The sequence below is a fragment of the Macrobrachium nipponense genome, chromosome 7 (assembly GCF_015104395.2).
Source record: "Macrobrachium nipponense isolate FS-2020 chromosome 7, ASM1510439v2, whole genome shotgun sequence".
Lineage (NCBI taxonomy): Eukaryota > Metazoa > Arthropoda > Malacostraca > Decapoda > Palaemonidae > Macrobrachium > Macrobrachium nipponense.
The window spans coordinates 28,623,099-28,647,540 of NC_061109.1; positions in this window are offsets into that span (position 1 = coordinate 28,623,099).

Genomic DNA, 24,442 nt, shown 5'->3' on the forward strand with positions numbered 1-24,442 from the left:
CGAGCTACAAATGTCCTTTAATATCTAATTCGCTCTACCTCGGAATTGATATATTTTCATATATGTACCGAAGGGGGTGGGGAATTTTTAGTTTGATAATAATTTCGTCCCTCATGGACGTTTATCCAGTCGGCCAACAGAGAGGCTATAAGCTTATATCGAACTTGTAAGGCCAGAATCGATATAAACTTATAGCTGCTCTGTTGGCCGACTGGATAACGTCACTGGCCGTTCCTGATTTCGTTCCCGTCCACTGGACGGTGGTTCGATTCCATGAGGGGGACGAAATTATTATCAACTAAAATTCCCCTTCGGTACATATATGAAAATATATCAATTCCGAGGTAGAGCGAATTACATATTAAAGGACATTTGTACCTCGAATGATATATATATATATATATATATATATATATATATATATATATATATATTATATATATATATGTGTGTGTGTGTGTGTGTGTGTGGTGTGTATACTGTATACTACATAGGTTTACCCACAGTAGGCATAAAATATACTGGACAATCTATGAAATTCTATAAGGTATATTTTGTAAAGAACAATAAAGCCCACTTGTTAAATACATATGTAGGCCTAGGCAAAATGAGAGAGAGAGAGAGAGAGAGAGAGAGAGAGAGAGAGAGAGAGAGAGAGAGAGCAGGTAAGACGGTATTTCGTAACCTTGAAAATCACCTTTACAGCGCCATAATTGCAAGGGCATTGTATGAGCGCCTGTCTCTCCCGTGTTTTTTTTTTTTTTTTTCTCGCCTTGCAGACCACAAGGGTCAGTGGTGAAGTATAGCGTCAGAGGCTAAAATCTTTCAGATTAAGAGATTAAAAGCTTAAGTATCTTTATCAATACATGCCCTTGAGGCTGCAAAGTAGGTCAAGAGTGCGGGGGGCCTGGGACATTTAAGCAATCGTCCTGTATGAGCACAGTGACAACCAGGCCGTGGAAGTCCCGGGTATAACCGCAAAGAACAGTATTTTTCCATGACGTCATCGCTACCTCCTGGTTGTTGTTGCCTCTCTTCCTTCCTCCTTCCTCGTTGACGCTATCTCCCTTTTGTTTCTTAGTACTCGTCTCCTTTTCTTATTGGCCACTTCCTTTCTGTTCCTTCCATTTCTCGCGTTTAGTGGCTACAATCACTTCGTTGCCTTTCAGTCTTTAGCAGACGCCTCTGCTCATGCCTCCTCACTCTCCTGCCATTGGCCCTCGGGGGGAGTAGTCGTCCCGAGAAGTGAATGGCGGCTTCATTGTCCGAAGAACGGATTCGGGGAAAACGTAAATAAACCCACCATAGAAGGAGGGTGTGGTCCAGTTATGGCTTGGAAAATTTCGAGTGTTTACCCATAAGGTATTCTTACAAAATATACTTGGCTATCGCTTTTGGGGTTTTCAGTGTACAGTGAGGGGCAAAAATTAAGAGAATAAGGGAAACACGGTGGAAAGGAAAATAAAGCATAGCAATAAAAAAAAAAGATTCGGAAGTGCATCATTATTCAGTATACCAGAGCTTGAGAAATCAGTACTGAAAGTAGAAGCGAGAAAATTAAAGAATAAGATATAATGGTGTAGGAGTCATGGACAACAGTTAGGAAAATAACCAATGAAGCCTAAAAACCGGATAATAAATGCAAGCATATTTCAACCATACTTTAACTTATGGTCATTCTTTTGGCATTTCGGTGTCTATGATCGCTAATGTTTTGACGCCAAAGTAATTCTAAGGCAATAGATCTGGATGCGCCAGCACACACACACACACACACACACACACACACGACAGCCACACACCCATAAGCATATATATATATATATATATATATATATATATATATTATATATATATATATATATATATATATATATATATATATATATATATATACGTATATACATATTTGTATGACTCATTCCTAATTTTTCTCTCTTTTCTTCAAGAACCCTAATCATGTGTTGAGATAAAAGTTCAAAATCGCTCCCATTCCTCTCACGCCATTCCACTTGAGAAGGTCACGATAACCTTGAGAAAAAGGTCCAGCAACCACGAGGATGCCTCATGCCGAAAAAGATTACGAAATCACTGTAGCAGCCAGACGTTCCCAAGTACCTGCCGCCACGATTCTCCTGACTCGGATCGCGGCAGACGCCATCCCCTCGAGAGTTCCCGAAGAAGTTTCGACGTGTCGGCCATCAGTTATCGGTGATCGGTGGACGGATGGCTGATAAGAAGTGAAGGCCTTTGCTAGCAAAAGCGGCGTCATCTAGGAAATCTCTCTTCGTGGGAAAAGATTGACTGGGTCTAGTAGGAATTTTCGTCTAGCTGAGAGAGAGAGAGAGAGAGAGAGAGAGAGAGAGAGGTCGTTACCTGTAGAATTCCACATGGGACGATTTCACCGCTTGAGGAGTGGAGAATTACCTGGTCAAGGCTCCCCTATAAGTATGAGGAAAGGAGGCGGATTGTTAATGTGCAAATGTTTTGGGTTTTTACTGATTGGCAATTTTTTTTGTTCCCAAACTATCCATTTTACTGGAGCCTTAAATAGAAACAAAATTCCGGTTCAGTGTAAGTCTGAAAGCATAAACTATTAATTATGTTAATACTAATAAAACTAACGATAGATTATTTACATGAATCTTGAAATATGAGAATATAAACTTAAGCGATAATAAGTATCAGCCAGCTTGTTCAGCTGGCGTAGGTCGTCATTTGTCAGTTTGGTAAAGGAATTAAATGTAAGATTTGATGTACATTTGTTTATTTCTGTGGAGCCTTTCGTATGTTTTGTAATCACCTTAAATGAGAGGCATTAACCATCATAATGATGTGTTCCTCGTTGGATGAGTGGTTTCCGCGTTATGCTACCAATCCGGTGGTCCGAAGTTCGATTCCCGGCTCAGCCTACGCGGAATCAGAGGAATTTATTTCTGGTGATAGAAATTAATTTCTCGATATAACGTGGTTCGGATCCCACAATAAGCAGGAGGTCCCGTTGCTAGGTGACCAATTGGTTCCTAGCCACGTAAATAAAAATCTAATCCTTCGGGCCAGCCCTAGGAGAGCTGTTAATCAGCTCAGTGGTCTGGTTAAACTAAGATATACTTAACTAACAAGAATGATGTGCTTTGCGGGATATTCCGGTTCCAGAAGTGGGATGGCATGTTTTCCTATGGCTGAGAGGCATACTTAGGGAAGGGATTGTGATGGGTTTTTCCTAAAACTAAGAGAGAGAGAGAGAGAGAGAGGAGAGAGAGAGCGTTCAAAGTAACAGATTAAAATAAGTTCAGAAATGAAAGTTGACGGGCAGATGAGCTGAGAGGTAGAAACAATTCAAAAAGCAATTAACAAACGGAGTGAAAATTATGAAAATCTAGGTTAGCTCCAGTGACATATGAAACTATATATAATATATATATATATATATATATATATATATATATATTATATATATATATATATATATATATATATATATATTGTTACGGACCCCTTTATTGGGTCCTGGTGCAGTTCTTTTATTGCACTATTTATATTCTCAGTGATGTTCAAAAATACTCTGCGTAAAATGGTCAGTGAGACGAAAACAAAAGGGGAAAACTCAACAATATTTATTCACAACAAAAATAACATTAAGTCAACCTTGTGACTGAAAAGGACGTACACTAGTCCTCAATAATCCCGTAGGATCCCTAAACGCTAAGAAAAAAAAACTAAGCCCTAGATAGAAACATGAGACAAACAAACACAAGAATACTTCTAAACAGGAATATATCCATACAATGGCTGGCAGGCCAAACAAAACCCAAATATACCTATAACTATAAACGAAAGAAGGAAGGTGAAGGATAAAAGTGAGAAAACACTTAAATTCCTACCTATGAATTACAATATAAACACCAAGGCCGATAGGCCATAAGGCCATCAGAGTCTATAAATATTGTATAGAAAAATAGATATATATAAAAAAAATCAACAAACTCCTCACACAAAACAGGGGAAACTTCAGTCCAAAATAAATTAAATTCAAATCGCCTTTACGGAGGCCGTGATCCAATACATCTCAGCTCTGCAGACGAGGGAGGACATGAATACACAGGTAACCACAGGTACAGGTGAGTCGGAGAAAGGTCCTGCCCGACAACACAAAGGCAAACTCCTACCTGGTATCTGTCTCCCTACTTGACACCTCACGAGCCAGATTGCTCCCTCAGCAGCAGCTTAAGGTGTCCTTGGAGATAGACTGATGACTGCCCAAAGCTCCTCTAGTGCCAGAGAACACGATGGCACTCAATACCCTCCCCTGGGAAATATATATATATTCACTAACAAGTAGCAGTTACGGACAAAGTCGCAGGGTGACAAAGTCAACTGCGTCGAATACAGGTCACAACGACGTCGCAGGTGACAGAAGTGTACCTGCGAAGGGCAGCTCCAAAAACAAGATTCAATGTTTTCCAATAATCGCCAGCTGCAGAGGTATCAGGAAGCAAAGGAAGGCCCGAACTAATTTTAAGTTTAGGCCGAGCACCGTCTTTCCAAAAGTCACCTCACAGGAGTCCTGCCGCACTCGAAAAATAAACAAACCACAATCGTTAACACGATAGTTCAAGCAATTAAGTGAGCGGGGAGGAGGCGAGAAACTATAGCGTAAACAAAACACTAAACACTTAACATTAACTGCCTTAAGAAATAATGTACTTAAAACTAGAACAAGGTTGACTTAAATAAATCGGAAAAATTACGTTACTCTAATACCTTCCTCCCCGAGAAAAAAAAAAAAAAAAAAAAAAAAAATTTTTTTATAACAGAAACATAAGTTCCTTGGGAAAACCAGGAAACATTAAGGTTCCACCAAAAAAAAAAACAAAAAAAGACAAAAAAAAGACAAAAAGTTACTGGCCTGAAAATAAAACTAGATTTAAACAGCAAAGTCAAAACATGGTATATAAACAAAAAAAAATAAATAAACTTAAGTCTAAACAAAACACAACAAGAAAAGACTAACAACCAAATCTTCACATAGCATACAAAACAAATCTGAACAATACAGACAAAACTCGCAAAAATCAAGGAAGGAAACTTACGTATACACACCTCGACTTACAGTGTACAAAAAAAAAAAAAAAACGTTTTTATACAAACCCACCGGAGAAACGAGCAGGGCAGCGTACGAGGGAGGTAAAACAAACATATCAAATTCGTGAGAGCGCGTCAGGAATCTTATTTTCAGACCCCTTAATGTGTTTAATAACCAGCTTGAATTCCTGAAGCAAGAGAGCCCAACGCAAGATCCTCTGGTTGGCCCCTTTCATACGCTCAATGAAAACAAGCGGGTTATGATCCGTCCAGATCTCTATGGGAAGAGAAAAGTTAGTTACATAAGGTTTGTTTGAAATGTATAAGGGTACGGACAAAGCAAGAGCTTCCTTTTCAATGGTAGAATACCTCCTTTCAGCCACCAATAACTTCCGCCACTAATCAATAAGATATGGGGTGTACCTCACCTTCATCGTCCCTTTGGAAAAGGACACCACCTATACCCACATCACTGGCATCTACTGCTATGATATAAGGTTTCTGAAAATCTGGGGAAGTCAAAATAGGTTTCGAAATTAGAATGGTTTTAAGCTTATTAAAAGCTTCCTCACACTGATTAGACCAACAAAATTTTTTACCCTTCTCTAAAAGGTTAGTAAGAGGTTGAGAAGGATCAGAAAAATTTCGCACGAAGCGGCGATAATAACCAGACATTCCCAGAAAACTCTTCCTCACCTCTCTAATACTACCAGGCCTTTTTTAAAAATTAATAATAGCCTCGAGGTTAGCTTGTTTCGGAGCCACCTGACCCAAACCAACCTCGTGACCCAAATAACAAACCTTTGCCATTGGCCAAATTGCACACTTTTGATAAATTAATAACCAAACCAAGCAGACCTAAAGGGCCTCAAATACCTTGACGCAACTCTTACCATATGGCGTAACTCCAAATCATTGCTATATACAACCAAATCATCAATATAAATTTCAGTTCCTTTCAAACCACAAATTACCCTATTCATAAGCCTCTGAAAAGTACACGCGGCATTTTTCATCCCAAATGGCATAACCTTGCATTCATACAAACCAAAGGGAGTTACGAATGCCGAGATTTCACGGGCTCGATCAGATAACGGACCTGCCAATAACACCTTCAGCAAATCTAGTTTCGTAATAAATTTGGCAGAACCTATCTGATCGAGGCAATCATCATACGTGGCAAAGGAAAAAAAGAGTCTTTTTGGTGTGGGCATTAACCTTTCGATAGTCCACACACATGCGGAACTTCCGTCAGCTTTTTCAACAAGAAACAATAGGGGAACTCCAAGGACTGACTGATGGCTGAATCAGGTCGTGCTCCAACATAATATTTAATCTCCTTTTCGGACCAAATCCCTTTTTACATTTTTTTTATTCAGGATTTAACCGATAAGGACTTTGTTTTAACTGGGGAGGCAATACCTACATCTACATCATGGCAAAGAAAATTAGTTCTACCAGGAGAGTCTCGGAATAAATCTGAAAAGGAATAAATTAGAGTAAACACATCCTCTCTTTGATGAGGATCCAAATGTTTCAGACCTTCCTGTAAAACTTCTAAATTTTGTATATTAGAAAAAAAGAGCATCTGAAGAAACCTGACTCATTAAATCATCCGAATCCCGAGGAGGAAATTCCACAGCTACAGATACTGGCTCAGAGACAACTGTTAAAGGATCAACACTTCTACTATGATACGCTTTCAACCTGTTTACATGAAAAACTTTACACTCCTGCTTGAACCGGGAGCTTCAAGTTTCGTAATTCACCTCGGACAATTTCCTCAAAACTTTCCACGGACCCTTATATCTAGGTTCAAGAAAATTGTCTGGGTCCATACTCAAAATCAAAACCAATTCTCCTGGTTCAAAAGAACGGGCTTTAGTGTTCCTGTCAAAGTTAGCCTTCATTTTAGCCTGAGAATAATTCAAATTATCCCGAGCAAACTTCCAAGTACTGAACATTCTCTTTCTCAAATCATCCACAAATTCTCCCATTTTGATATCTCCCCTTCGATTGACCCCTAATACTTCACAAAAAATGTCCAAAGGGCCACGGACTTTGTGCCCAAAAATCAGTTCGAAGGGAGCTACACCTGTGGAGGCATTGGGATGATTCCTAAGAGCAAACAGTGCGAGCGGCAGTGCTTTGTCCCACTCGCTTCCGTGTTCATAACAATTTTTTTTCAAAATAGATTTTAATGTCTGGTGAAACCTCTCCACCACACCTTGACTCTCCGGATGATACGGAACACTCGTAATGTGCTGAATGGCCAGTTCAGCACACTTACCTCTAAACATTTTACTTGTGAAATTCGTACCGCAATCGGTCTGAATAAACACGGGGAGACCGTACCTGGAAAAGAATTCCATTAATTTTTCAAAAACTACTTTAGAGGTTATCCGTCTCAAAGGGAAAGCTTCGGGAAATCTAGAGGCTCTATCCATAATTGTTAATAGATAAATATAACCAGACTTAGTTTTCGGCAATGGACCAACCACATCTATCACCAATTCCGAGAATGGTTCTCCGATGACAGGAAGGATTTAAAGGAGCCTTAGGAATAATTTGATTTGGTTTTCCCATAACCTGACAAACCTCACATTCGTTCACAAAACGCTTCACAGACGATTTCATTCCAGGCCACCAAAAATATCTTGCTAATTTACGGAAAGTCTTCCATACACCAAAATGACCTGAAAGGAAATTGTCGTGAGCGAGACTCATTACTGATTCACGGAAATGGGAAATGGGGAAGGGACCACAATTTGCTCAATCCGAGAAGCCTTGCTCAGATCATCTGTCGAAGGTCTACTAAATCTGTACAACAAATTATTTATTATATCCAAACCGAGGCTTAGTTAGATCATTGATATCACCTAACTCAAAATTAAATTCTGTTTTCTGGGCCTCAATGAAAGCCAAACGATCCCAATCAGGTTTTCAGAACATCATTAATAATAATATGACTATCACTACTATCTACAGACCCGGGCCTTTCTACATCTACTTCTAAACTACTAAAATAATAATTCATCGTCATTAATTGATTCAGCAGCTCTTGCTGTGGCACGGGTTGTTACAGAAACAGGATGGGCATGAACAGACAAAATAGGAAATAATTCCCGACCTTCACTATTGAGCATATCACCCAATTTCCCAAAATGCCGTCAATACCTAGGTATGGGGAGATTATCGACAACGGCCAACTCAGTAACCCTATCATATCCGGGAAAAGACAACCTGACATCCACCAACGGAGCAGGAAACAACAGTGTTCGGGAACCCTCCCAGAACGACATAATTACCTGAACGCTCTTGTAAACCATTCAAAGTCTCACTCAACACCAGAGACCGAGCTGAACCAGTGTCCCTCAAAAACTTCACATTGATAGTTTTAGATTTATGAATTATTTTACCTGGCCAGACATATTTGTCAAAATCGAGTCACAAATTTTATTGCTAGGGGATGAATTATCATTACTATCTACCCTACTGCTAAACTACTTCAGTTTTTTTTCAACCTTATCACTAAAACCAGACCTGTTGGAAATTAATGAAATTGGATTCTGACCATTTCTCTGCAGATACCTCCTACGTGCATTGCACTGGTGCTGGAAATGACCTGGTTTTGTCACACCAGAAACAGGTTCCTCTACGTCCAGTACCTCTGTTATCATTATACCTGTTATAGTTATTCTTGCCTGAATTAGGCATACCCTTGTTAACAAAGATACGAGGAGGAGGAGGCCCTGCAGAGACTCCACCAACATTTTCTGTCACCTGTAAAAGAATGGTCATTATTACCCTTAGGAATATTAGAGACAGACGACGAAATGGTTTCTACTCTCCTTCCATTACTGACGACCCGAGAAGAGGGATTATTCATATCTTGATAACCAAAATTACCAGTTCCAGAACGATGAGTCAAGACATATTCATCTGCCAATTGGGCGGCATCATTCAGTTTTATAGCCTTAACCTCCTCGAGATGAACTCTCAACTCCTTGCTACACGCTTTCTGAATCCTCAAGGAGCAACAATTCCCTCAACGCAGCAAAAGACACTACCTGACGACTCTTTAGCCAGTCGTCGAATTGTTCCTCCTTGACCCGTGCAAATTCAACAAAGGATTGAGAAGGGTGTTTGTTGTAATTCCTGAATTTCAGACGATAAGCCTCGGGCGGTACCAAATCATAGGCTTTTAGACCAGTGCTTTGACCTTCTGGTAGTCCCGAGCAATTCCTTCCTCCAAGGCATTGTATACCCGGATTGCCTTGCCAACCAATCTACACTGTATCAATACCGTCCACCATTTCAGAGGGGCCAAGACAATCGGGTGGCAACCCGTTCAAAAATGCCTTGAAGAATTCAGGGACGTTCTTCTCATCAAAGACTGGCACAACTTTAATGCCGCACCTTAAATTAAATTTATCATTAAAATTATTCTTAGGGGAACTGATCATATTGGTCCCCTGCAACCTTGCCATTTGTAAATTTATATTAGCTACCTCCAGCTCGTGACGCCTCGCCCTCTCGTTCTCCTCAAATTCCAATTTCCTCAACTCGATGCGTTTGCAAATTAACTTATATTCTACCTCTCCTTAGACTCTCCCAAAACATTGAATAGGAGCCAGGGGTCCCTCTGGCATAGGATTTGGGGAAGGCAAAAAAGGATTAGTAGACAAATTAGATTTAGGTTAAATTAGATGGACCTTCAAAAATAATACCTGTGCGGGGAGGATCCTCAAACAAAGTCAAACCTGCTTCACACTCAATTTTTCCTCCTCCGAATCTACATCAAAACGTACTACCTTCATCATCACTGTCCTCTCGACTTTCGTTAATCAAATTTCCAGCCTCTGCTAAATCTTGAGAAATCTTATCTCTTACTGCCATCAATATTTCCTCTTAGTGCCCGCAGATTTCAGCGGAACACCTAACCACTGAGCACAAGAAATTAAATGCTTCCTACTCAATACGGGCAAATGCTTTATACAATCGGCCGACCCCAAATATTCGGCAGGATCAAAAACAAACTCTTCCATTATGCCAAAAAAATAAAGTGTACAGAGAGAAAGGCAATACTACAAAATAAATATTGAAGAGACCACCCCAGTGTCGCTCCACAGACCAAGATACCGAGTATCCCTGAGAATATCCTGTCACGGTCGCCAACTTGTTACGGACCCCTTTATTGGGTCCTGGTGCAGTTCTTTTATTGCACTATTTATATTCTCAGTGATGTTCAAAAATACTCTGCGTAAAATGGTCAGTGGAGACGAAAACAAAAGGGAAAACTCAACAATATTTATTCACAACAAAAATAACATTAAGTCAACCTTGTGACTGAAAAGGACGTACACTAGTCCTCAAATAATCCCGTAGGATCCCTAAACGCTAAGAAAACTAAGCCCTAGATAGAAACATGAAGAGAACAAACACAAGAATACGTCTAAACAGGAATATATCCATACAATGGCTGGCCAGGCCAAAACCCAAATATACCTATAACTATAAACGAAAGAAGGAAGGTGAAGGATAAAAGTGAGAAAACACTTAAATTCCTACCTATGAATTACAATATAAACACCAAGGCCGATAGGCCATAAGGACCATCAGAGTCTATAAATATTGTATAGAAAAATAGATATATATAAAAAAAAAAATCAACAAACTCCTCACACAAAACAGGGGAAACTTCAGTCCAAAATAAATTCAAATCGCCTTTACGGAGGCCGTGATCCAATACATCTCAGCTCTGCAGACGAGGGAGGACATGAATACACAGGTAACCACAGGTACAGGTGAGTCGGAGAAGGTCCTGCCCGACAACACAAAGGCAAACTCCTACCTGGTATCTGTCTCCCTACTTGACACCTCACGAGCCAGATTGCTCCCTCAGCAGCAGCTTAAGTGTCCTTGGAGATAGACTGATGACTGCCCAAAGCTCCTCTAGTGCCAGCAGAACACGATGGCACTCAATACCCTAGGGAAATATATATATATCCACTAAGGTGGCAGTACGACGAAGTCGCAGGTGACAAAGTCAACTGCGTCGAATACAGGTCACACGACGTCGCAGGTGACAGAAGTGTACCTGCGAAGGGCAGCTCCAAAAACAAGATTCAATGTTTTCCAATAATCGCCAGCTGCAGAGGTATCAGGAAGCAAAGGAAGGCCCGAACTAACTTTAGGCCGAGCACCGTCTTTCCAAAAGTCACCTCACAGGAGTCCTGCCGCACTCGAAAAATAAACAAACCACAATCGTTAACACGATAGTTCAAGCAATTAAGTGAGCGGGGAGGAGGCGAGAAACTATAGCGTAAACAAAACACTAAACACTTAACATTAACTGCCTTAAGAAATAATGTACTTAAAACTAGAACAAGGTTGACTTAAATAAATCGGAAAATTACGTTACTCTAATATATATATATTATATATATATATATATATATATATATATCATATATATATATATATATATATATATATATATATATATATATTCATATATATATATATATATGGGTGTGTGTATGCATGTATCTGTCTATATATATGTATAGATAGAGGAAGAGAGGTTGAGATCTTAGAAAGTTTTAGAAATATTTTTGAGAGACAAACGACTACTATATCCCAAACTTGGATTATTTGCATACTAACTTATCTCTTTATTCATTCATCATCAAATGCCTTTGCTCATACCAGAAAGAATGAAAAGCGAAGTCAAAGAATCAATAGAAGAAAGTGAGGAGAGAAAATGAAATGGGTACCACTCACAGCAAGGTAGTTAAGGTCAAAACTTATAAATTTTCATAAATGTGTTCATTTTCCTACCTTATAATTGCGCTCTTGTGGAGAGAAAGTGGTTCACTCAAAGACTGAAATTCGTCAGTGAAGGAAAAGTGTATTTGTAGGTTTGCTGAAAAGCATCTTACATGCTTCGTTCCAGTTTCTGAACTCATTTTTTACCATTAGACTTCAACTGATTATTTTACTAGAAGAAACTGAAATGACGGAATTTATATGTATATCTATATATATATATATATATATATATATATATATATATATATATATATATATATAAATATATATATATACACATGCATATATATATATAATATTATATAATATATATATATATATATACATGCATATATATATATAACATATATATAATATATAGTATATATATATATATATATATATATAATATATATATATATATATATATATATATATATATATATATATAATATATATATATGAGATCCTCCTCCACCCCACGAGACCATTGTGGAATCGCAGGATATATATATATATATATATATATATATATATATATATATATATATATATATATATATCTATATATAATTCCATTATGTTAGGTTGTTTGTCAGTTTGTTTGCTTGCTTGTTTGTTAACAAAATTACATAAAAAGTTATCTGCGCATTTTTACGGAAGCTTTGTCAGACTTAAGCCTTGTAAATAGCATAAATTTATCAAAGATTGGAAAAGTCAGAATTTAGCTATTGGGCTTTCTAGGGCTAATGCTCAAATATAAATTTAACTTTGTACATGGCCTTTGAATTAACTATTCGCAATAGATATCTCATATTTGACGAAAATTATCCTCCAATGATGGCAGTGTGCAGAGTGAGGTTGAGTAGAGACTTCTTAATTGGCAAATATAACATTACCATGAATGATGTCGATATGCAGTAGTGAAGTTGATGTCGAGGTCAAGACATACTTGGAGGTCGAAGGTCATAACTTTAGAACTACACTTGAAAGTCTTCATATTTGACAAACAATCACTCATACAGGGATAGGAAGGTATTATCAAAGTGAAGGGCATACCTAGAGGTCAAAGGTCAAACAGGAATTCCCACAATAGTATGACCTTTTATTGCAGTTTCCAAATGTGCAAAGGTTATACATGGATGATCACATTTGTAAAATGTTCTCCTTTTATTGTCTTCCAGGGATTGGAAAGCAGACTCTGATTCCTTCAGCTTTTAAATTATTCTTATTTTCCTCGTCGCGTGTATAGCATTTTGTCTCTTCTTTTTTCGCGTACGTTTGTACATTTTCTTAATCGAAATCTTTAAGGACTGTAAAGGTAATTATTTTTTTTTCTTCATTACCCTCTCCGCGCGCATATATAATATATATATATATATATATATATATATATATATATATATATATATATATATATATATATATATATATGTGTGTGTGTGTGTATGTGTGTGTAAATAAGTCAAAAACAAATAAATAAATATATATATAAATATATATACTTCTGTGTGTATACTGTGGCCTTCTTTAACTAACATAACCGTCATCGTTGATTCACAGATCGTGGCAGGATGGAACGCAGACATGAATTAACAGATTTGAGAAGGAGGCAGATAATCCGCCGAGAAGATGGAGATAAGACGCAAGGTGAGACAACTTTCTTTTTTGAGGGAGGACGATAAGAGATAAGATCTTGAGGGTGTAGACAAAGCCGGCAATTCATTTTTGAGAGGAAGTAGATAAAAAACTCCAATGGTAATCGATAGATTAAATTCTGATGGATTGGTTACTTTCATCTTACGATCACTGGGATTTCCCGCCTTGCAGTGGCTAAGGTTCTGGATGCTGCCGTGATAAGAATTTATCAGAGATCTGAATTCTTTATTATTATTATTATTATTATTATTATTATTATTATTATTATTATTATTATTATTATTATTATTAAAGGTAGTATCGTTAAACGTGTGCAAAATCTCATACAGCATGAGCCAATAAGGCAATTAGTAAATAAATATCATGAAGAGCTTCCATACAATGGAGTCCTATGCATAAACGAACAGAGACAGAAGAAGACAGTTATGGCCAAGTATAAACAGAAGTAGAAACCAATACTGATTAACAGTTAACAGAAAAAATTATCCACCATAAACACCCACAATTGAGGCAAAAGACAAGCCAGGTGTATAAAGACCTCTGGTACTGAGCAGCGTGTCATGTGTCAGAACAGAACATATTTACGAGGCAAGCAGCGAGCAGTAACTTGTCATTTCGTATAGCCATTATTTAATTATTCTAATGCTTTTAATGTTGCTGTAATTCTTAGTTATCAAGAAACTTTATTTCTGGTGTGAAATGGTTAGTCAAACTCTTGGTACTGTATAAGTTTTGCCTTCCACTGAAGACAATCCAATTATCTTGCGTTGTTTACAAATGAAAATCTAAAACAGGCCGCATCTTGTATCCATGTTTTAGCAAGAGGCTGGAACTGAAGAAAAACATTCGTTATTTGAGATTCATAGCGTTAACAGTTATAATATATACTAGTATATATTATATATAAAGTATATATATATAATACTATAATATTAATATATATATATTATAATGTATATATATATATATATATTAACTATATATATTAATAAGTATATATTATAGATATATTATATATGTTATGTGTATATATTATATATATATATATATATAATATGTATATATATATAATATGTATATATATATATATATATATATATATATATGATAGTATATAATATATATACTCTTGGTACTATATAAGGTTTGCCTTTTCCTGAAGATAATCCAATTCTCTTAGGTTGTTCACATATGAAAATCTAATACAGGCCGCATCTTGTGTCCTAAATGTTTTAGCAAGAGGCTGGAACTGAAGAGAAACATTTGTTATTTCAAATTCATAGCGTTTACAGTTATATATATATACATATATATATATATATATATATATATATATATATATATATATATATATATATATATATATATATATATATATATATATATATAAATATATATATATATATATATATATATATATATATATATATATATATATTATATATATATATATATATATATATATATATATATATATATATATATATATATATATATATATATATATAATTGCTTTCCTGAAACACAAGCTTTGTCGCTATCGCATATTTGGCTGCGAGATTTAAATTTTAGGTTAGCTAGGATGTGAAGTGTTAAAACAAAGTGATAACCAAAGGAATAGTGCATTGATATCCTTTCTCTCACATGCTCTGGACAAATTGCAGTACATCAGTAATTAGCAAGGCAATGCGTGCTGTGGGTCTAACCACTACAACCTACTCTATGGTGCCCTTTAAGTTGATTTCTCCGGTATCTCCAGTTGCTTCCCTCAGGCTGATCTCTACCTTAGAACTGTAGCCACACATGTACGACCACAGTTTAAAATGGTGGCAACGCAACGGTGGAATTCGAACCCACGCCTCCTCATGTTCATTTTAAGCTGTGGTCGTACATGTGTGGCTACAGTTATAAGGTAGCGATCTGCCTGAGGAAGGCAACTGGACTGGGTTTGGCAGTGAGGAGTAATTATATAATTAGTTGCTATCTTGTTTACCTTAAAGCTCTATTATTGGGAAAAATTAAATTGATGTGTCCTTATATGAATTTATTCTTGATAGGGAAACTATAATCTTCCACTGTGACCATAGGCACTTGGGTCGAGACAAACTATTCTGTAGGCACTTGGTTTTCTTTGCAAGTCTATTAGGCACGAGGGAATTTTACCGAGTACAATATTGTCACTTAACACTCTATATTCGCACACCACACTTCGCACTTCTTCTCTGTCTCTTCTTCTCTACCCTGTCTCCCTATTTCTCTTTCTGCTTTCTGCTTTCCCACTCTTTCTCCACTGTCTTCTCTCTCTCTGTACAGCCTTTGTATTCGGATGTCACCTTCCTAGCACTGCCCTTAGATTTTGGATTTTGACTGGGTGCGGCATCTTCTGATAGGATTCTTGTCTGAGTGGCTACAGACTTTCTACAAAACCGCCTTCCTGTAGTAATTGGTAGACTTCTCATTTGGAAACGCCTCTTGTTCATACCCTGGCTTCTTGAGGGTGTGTCCCTTGGGTATCCTAGTAGGGTATTCGTTGGGACCTATTTTGGGACATCCTTACAATCTAGCACTGCTGAAAACCTTAGGCCTACCCTTGGAAAAGGTGGGGCTTTCAAGTTTTATTTATACATAGCATCACGTTTTATATACTTCGTGATCAAGTTATTCATATATATATATATATATATATATTATATATATATATATATATATATATATATATATATATATATATATATGAGTGCGTGCCAAAGGAAGACAAATGAAAGGTTGCGCTGAACGAAAGTTAATAAATAGTACACAAAAGAAATGGTTCAAGCAATGCACATGTCTACACACACACACACACACACACGCATACCGGATTGGCAGTACTAATTACAAGAAAAATATGTGTTGACAGATTTTAGTGTATATATTTTTTGCCTGTTGAAACACTGTCATTTCTTAATAATTATTGATCGTCTTAATCCGCGTAAAAACGTTATATACCAAAAATCTTCGTATGAGACAAGACTGGCAGAGGACCCTGAATCCTCAGATACTTATCATCTTAACAAAAAAGACTTTACAGCTTCGATTGTTCAGCCTTGCTCCCTCAAGATTATTACGGATTCAAAAAAGTTCGAATGGAAAGAGTTAAGAAGTGAGAATGACAACCATCACATGTGAATGCTTTTTCAGACGATATCAAGCGTAGCAAATCAGAGAGAGAGAGAGAGAGAGAGAGAGAGAGAGAGAGAGAGAGAGAGAGAGAGAGAGAGAGGGGGGGGGGTGTTAATCATCCATTATCAACGCTGTTTTCTGGGGACACCCAACACACAAGTTCAAAAGTATAGAGAGAGAGAGAGAGAGAGAGAGAGAGAGAGAGAGAGAGAGAGAGAGAGAGGGCGGGGGAGGGGGACGGGGGGAGGATTCTGTCCTCTCAGTAAGAGAGGAATGTCAGAAGAAAGCTTATAACAAAGCCTTTGTTGTTACAAAGAAAGTCCTTTGTTACAAGTGGCCTGTGTATTGACTGGAGTCCTTCAGAGCAACTGGTCAGAGGTTGACCTGGGTCTTGCATTGACTCAAGAATATTTCGCTGGTGACGAGACAGTGACATTGAAATTTACTTCTTTATGTCCAACATTTAGAATCGAATGATTTCTTTGGCTTTTATCGATGATGTTTCAGTAGAAAAAAAAACTGTAGTGCGGTCACCTGTACTGAAAAAGTGAACATGAACAATTAATCAACAATCTCATTACATCAGCCGTCACCTGAAGGGAAAGAAGCTGACCATGACCCATTAATCATTATTTTTAGTGTGTCTTCCATGACCTGAGAGGAGGAACTGTGAATGCAGCAAATTCATCATCGATATCCCTGCGTCATGATTTACCTGAGAAGAGGAGTGGCTATTGTGAGGCGTTGCCTCAGGTATTTCGATTTGCCTGCAGTGTTGTGGGAGGGAGAATGTTGAGCGCATTTTGATAAAGAAATTTACTTTATCATTTTCTAAAAAAAAAGAAAAAAAATCCACTTGTCGTTTATGTCTGTGATTAAAAACATCTTCAAAGCTTTGTTACATTTTGCTCGTCAAATTATGACAAAATCTTATATAACTAACATCTTGTCTGTTAAGTGATCCTAAACTATTTGACTTTTCATTGTTATATGTTCCAATATTTATCCACGTTAATGTAAAGAGTTTCAAAGGCAAATTATAAAACAGTTGAAGCAAAACAGCTAGAAAATGGTTCAAGATGCAAATGATATTTTACGAATTAATTTCTCAATAAACGACGAGGAAGGAGCTGATTCTCAAATGTTCATCTCATACCCTACCCACCCATTAGTGATGATGTTGACACACGGAAGTTTCGAACACGAGATATCAGCTGGATTAAGTGTGTTATGATCATAGTTTTCATTATCATTATTATTCAAAGTGAGTACACATTTCTTATGGAATAAACCTAAATAGTCACTATTAGTAAAGAATTTCCGTAGAAAAGAAGACCCATCTATAGGTGAGAAGAGAGAAACTGAAAAGAAAATTATAAACAAATAACTAATAAGACCAATACAAGGCTGACAGAACTCCATTTCCTCGTTATGGAAATACTAGATAATGTTCGTCTCGGATGTTCGGCAAATTGGGGAACTTTCCAGAGATATCTTTCCAATTTGCCAACCGGGGTAATTTCATTAAAGATTTTGTCCTTCTGTATTAGTCTCATTTAACTGTACGTAAAAATAAGTATATAATGAGAGAGGCCAGGCCTTCGGTTTAATGATGTTGGCGAGAAAACTGGAAAGAAAGCCTGGATCTTAGCCCAGGTCTTAAGCATAATTGTTTTTCAGCAGGCACAAAATTCCAGCAATTAAAGCAGTTTCATGTGTGACTCATCCATTCTTGGAATCAACTTGGAATCAAGTTGATCTATTCTCAAGGATGAACTTGTCCCTGGACATTAAGACAGGAAATTATGCAAAATGGGTAAAACTCTACACTTTTTATGGCCAAGCACATCCACGCCTAAAATATTACTGAAGCGGTTAAGATCATTATAGAGACTGGTTTTTGTCTGGCTTTTGGATCGCAACTGAAAATAACTAACGATTGACAAGGATGCGCAGAGAGGAATCTGATACTTTCGAAGAAAATTGAGAGAGAAATGCATAATAGAGGAGAGTCTTGCAACAGATAGATAGTGGAAGAACGACATAAAGTGTTAAGGGCTTTTCTTTATTCGTGTTGAAGATCATTCCTGCCGAAGTTGAGTTAAATCAGAGAAAAGTGGAGGGTGGTGGGAGCTATAGTTATGTGTGCAAGTCGATCAGATGATGTGAGATTGCAAATTTATTGTGCTGCTTAGTATCTTATTTGCCATCAGCCATTCCCGTAGGAGGGTAGTGCCGTCAGTGCATCTCATGCGGTGCACCATAGGCATTACTGCAGCTTCTTTGCGGCACTCCTTCAGCTGCAGCTGCAGCCCCTTTCATAACTTTTACTATATCTCCGTCCATAGTCTCTTTCTTCCATCTTTCTTTCCACCCTCTCTGAACAATTGTTTCGTAGTGCAACTGTGAGGTCTTCCTTCTGTTACGCCTTTCGAGCTCTCTACTATCAGATTCCATTTCAGCGCTGAATGACCTCATAGGTCCCGGTGCTTGGTCTTTGGCTTAAATTCTATATGCCATTCTATACCATGAGCTCTTCATTCAAACGCACATCTTTTTCCTACGGTTACTATACAACCAAGTCCCTTTCCTTTCTCTTCTTTTCTATCTCTCAAAGCTTCCCTATTCCCATTACTTTCGTGCTCTCCGTCTCTCCTTCTTCTTCCTGTTCTTTTTTTTTCTGTCCCATGTCCTTAATCGAAAACTGATCCATTCGTCCTCCGGCCTCTTTGAGCGTTATCGCCCTTCCTCCCTCCCTCCCTTCCTTCCTTCAGTTCCGGAGTGATATTTGCGATATCTGTGTTTATGGATAGATAGGAAGATGCATGCATGTGCATACGCACACACACATATATAGTATATATATTATATATGGGTTTTTCTTTATATATATATATATATATATATATATATATATATATATATATATATATATATATAATAATATCTATATATATATATACTAGAGAGAAAGATTATCTTAGTATAGCGATACATGGATAGAATGAATTTCAGTTAAGAAAGCAGCAATGAGACAAGACAAACACAAAAGTAGTGGCTAGACATATAAATAAAGAGAGAGAGAGAGAGAGAAAGAGAGAGAGAGAGATAGAGAGAGAGAGAGAGAGAGAGAGAGAGAGAGAGAGAGAGAGAGAGAGTAATGAAGGGCCCAAGCGATACTGCAGCAATGAATACCTAAAAGCTATTCACTTAATCAATACCAGCGAAAGCCCGAAGCTTTGCGCGAATCTCTCTCAGTTTTCTTTTCTGGGAAGAGAGAGGAAAGTATCCCAGATTCGCTGAAAAATCGGACAAATTTATACCTTTCTTTTTCTAAGAGATGGCTGTCGCACTCACTTCTCTCAGTTTTAGACACTATTTTGTGATCATTTTGCTAGACCCTTGTCGAGCTCTGCATCCTGAGAGAAAATTAATTGCTGGAGAACGCCACTGTAGCTGTTTTTCGACGCCTATACACACACACACACACACACACACACACACACACACACACCACACATACTATTATATATATAATATATATATATATATATATAAATATATACATATACATATATATATGTATACATTATATAAGAATTTATAATTATTTAATTATTTTTACATTTATTTATTTAGATATTTATACAATATGTTTGAAAAGTTCGCAAAAGGACAAAAATATAGCAAATCTTTGAGTGCAGTAAACTTAATTAACTTCCAAGTTTCCATTTCGATAAGATCTTGAGGACACCGTCGAAGGATGGAGTCAAAGTAATCGGCATTAACAACGGAGGGTTCTAAAAAGCAGTAGCACCAGAAATAGAAATGTCTAGAGGAATTAGCTTCACCGTCTATAAGAGAAGGAAGAGTGGAGATAATTACTTAGGGATAGAGAGAAACATTAACGAAAAACTCGGCGAGACACCACTAAAAGCTTTCTTTCATCAAGTGCTGTTGTTTTTTTAATATATTGTCCTATGAAGGAAGTAGACAATATCGACATAATAAATATAACCTTTTTACTTGTTACTGGGAAACCTTATAAAATATTTATTTTTGAGGATTGATATGTATTTATTGATATTATCTCCACTACAGTATCTTCAATTTCTGTTAATTTCAAAATGAGGCTTGTAACCTCACACTTATGTACTTAATGAATCCTCAAAGAGTGTTATCCGTTGGAGGAGACTTTTATTATAAAATAGACATTTACAGTATACTTCGATATGCTTAGCCTGCAATGCCAGTATTGAGGCCAAAAGCGACGTCAAATTTCAGCGACTCCAATTTCAGTCTCTGAATGTAGAATGAATGTAATTCTTCGAATCAAACCCAATAAACCGATATAAATAAAGATTTTAATTAAACTCCGCTCCATTGGAGTATAATGGAAACGTGAATGCTTCCACAGTGAAAATGTGTTCACTACTTTTTAACCGTAAAAGGAAATTCAAATCTATATTTCATTCATTTGACTGCGCTACAAGCTGAATTAACAGGGATTCATATCTTGTGAAAATAGTGGGTAATATAAATAAGTACACGAATACAATTCGATGTACTTTGAAGCTTGCAGACGAGGGCGTTCTTTTGCTTCATTAATTTTTGTAGAATTATTATTTTTCTAGCATTATAATGGTTGTATTATTGTTTATGATAGTACTCATAACAATGATGATAATAATTTCAGGAATTTACAAAATAAAGGGACACGTCATAGTCTTATAACCTCTTTGGTCATTCTATAACGGCGGTTCTTAACCTGCGGGACGTGACTCCCTGGGGGTTCGTTTGTGGTTTCTAACTAACGGGTCACAAAGTGTTCGGAAGAATATAATTTATTCTCATATATTTGGATTAGCCAGCTGGGGTTTTAGCAGTTGAGAGCAACTTGTTGCCGTCTTCCCCCACCCCCGTAGTTGTTCGGGTGTTTCGGACCGATGGTTTGGTTGTTGGAGGGAGCGGGAGGTGGTAGTCAGCTACAGTAAACACATCATTCCAGTTTCTCTCAAAACGGGTGCGAGAGGTAGGTAAGTTGTCTCGAGAATTATCGGATTTTGTTGGTGTGTTTCAAGTCAAGGTTTTCTGCATGTCATTCATTATACCCGCTATAACACAGAGTAAACCTATCTCACCTTTTCACAAGATTCAACATTTCAAAATTTATTCCAAGGTTACGGTAATGTCCTGAAGAACCTCTCCTCTACAACATCAAAATTTTGCTTTTAATCATGTATTAATGTATGTAAATTGAAAATTACATACTGTTCCAAAAATAGAAAGCTTGATTTGGGTTATGAGAAACAACGATTGGAAGAATCTTAGTTTCCTCTCATGGTGTTTAAACATTTTTGCTAATAAATCTATCTATCTATCTATCTATCTGTGTATCTATCTATCTACACCACCACAACACCACACCACACACAAACACCACCACACCACACACACACTTATATATATATATATATATATATATATATATATATATATATATATATATATATATATATATATATATGAATTAGTTACTTAACAAAAATATCCAAATGCTACGAAGGGAACTAAGATAATTTATTTTACATAATTCGAAGTTAAAAGAGTATTAATTCTCATTACCCAAGACAAACTTTCTATTTATAGAATATTATGTAATTTTCATTTTAGATTACTTAACCCATGAGCTTATATGATTTAGTACGTGGCTCTTAAAATCAAAGGTTTTTGCCCTAGTTTGTAAAAGACCCTAGTCCTATGCGCTTTTTTTTCAGGAATACTTTCCAGGAGTTGATGCTTCAGCTGCCATTAAAAACTATCAAGTAGTGGCCCACCTATACAACAAGAAACTCTTTTATAACCTAGGAAAACACATGAAATATTATTTTGCAAGCATGTGTTTTCTATCAAAAAATACTAGCACATTATTATAATTTTAACATGCCAGGCAACAAAAAGAAAAAACAGATAGAGAAACTGGTTAGTAGCAGAACATTTGAGATGCACTCCAGTCGCGGCTCTGGTTTAGTGATCGAATGAAATCCGATAACATAGTACTAGAAGACTGTGCGCGCTCGCGCGCGCGTGTGTGTGTATGAAGAGGGTGGGGAGGGCGGAGGTTTGGGTGGTGGGGGAAGAATGGATGGAGACCTTTGTAACGGCTCCCAATGAACCCTAAGAGGACGCTTACTCCTGCTCCAGATGCAATGAAGAGGAACCCATGTATCTGTCGTTTGCAACCCTTGGAGAAAGGCCTGAAGGGGATAAATTTAAAACTCATATTCTTAGAGAAAGGCATAAGACGGATTTCTGATAATTCAAGCAATATAAAATGAGGTTTTGAAACGGGATTTTCTCAGTATTGTATTTCTGACAGTGTATTATACTTTACAAATTCCTTTTTAAGTGATATTCTAGTTGTGTTTGACTAGCGATATGGAATTTGTGTTTATAAGATTTTGATCTGGAAATGCGCTTTATCGTAAATGAATGAGTTGGAGTTGAAATAGGAGAAAGATTTTGACAGAAAAAATCAATGTGAGGGCAAGAAGAGCAGGAATACATTTCATATCATTTGCACGAAAATCAGGCTAGTTTAGAGACGATCTCATTAGCACGCTCGACTTTAATAATAGTATAGTTATATATATAATATTATATATAGTATATATATATATAGTATATATAATATATATATATATATATAAGGGTATATATTTAGATTACATATAATATAAAGTAATATAAATATATTATATATATAGATTATATAAATAAAATAAATTAAATATATATATATATATAAATATTATATATATATATATATATATAATATATATATATATATATATATATATATATGAAAGCTAGGCTTATTTGTGTAAAATCTAAATAAAAATTCATCTATGCTTTAAGTGTCAAAATTATACATCCTTGAAAAGACTCGTTCTGAAACCTTCGAATTTTACCGATAAGAAAAGGGTTAGTTATCGGAATGTTTTTGGTTATATCTTTGCCAATATCTGATGTCTTTTTCTCGCAAAGCTGCAAGACACTGGCCTCACGAGAGTTTCCAGAGGCTCTTCCCGGAAAATCCAAACACCTGAGAGATCTCTTTCAACTATTAAAACATCTCCAGACCGTTATCGCACAAATAAAACTTCTGGAGGCTCTTCTAAAAAAATCGAATACCTGTATACAACTTTAGGAACATTCGAACATGGTAGAATCTGAAAGAAATCCAAAATGCTTTTTAGGCCGTTCGGATAATTCAGACAATTGTAGAATTTTTTCAGAAGCCTTGAACGGTGGAAGTCCTTATTGGTAAACTCTAAAGAACTTTAAACCCTAATAAGGATGTTCAGTCACTTGCAAGGCCTCAAAATATTCAGAAGCCCAAATGCCATCCGCAGAAAATTTTTAACGTCTTCAAAAATCCAAATGCCCTGTTGTTCTCAGAATATTCGAAAGCCTGGAGAGTGAAGACCTCTCTGAGCAAGCCCAAAAACTTATGATATATGAAGTACTTAATAATAAAATTCGGACACCCCTAATCTTTTCCCAAATAGAAGATAAATGTCAGCATATCAGTAGGGCCTTTTGAGAAAATTTAGGTAGGAATAAAATATTTTCAGAAACTTTAAACAAATATAAGTCGTTACCAGGAAATCTAACCACATTCTTTGACTGAGAAAATTCAAAACTTATTGGCACTCTTCGG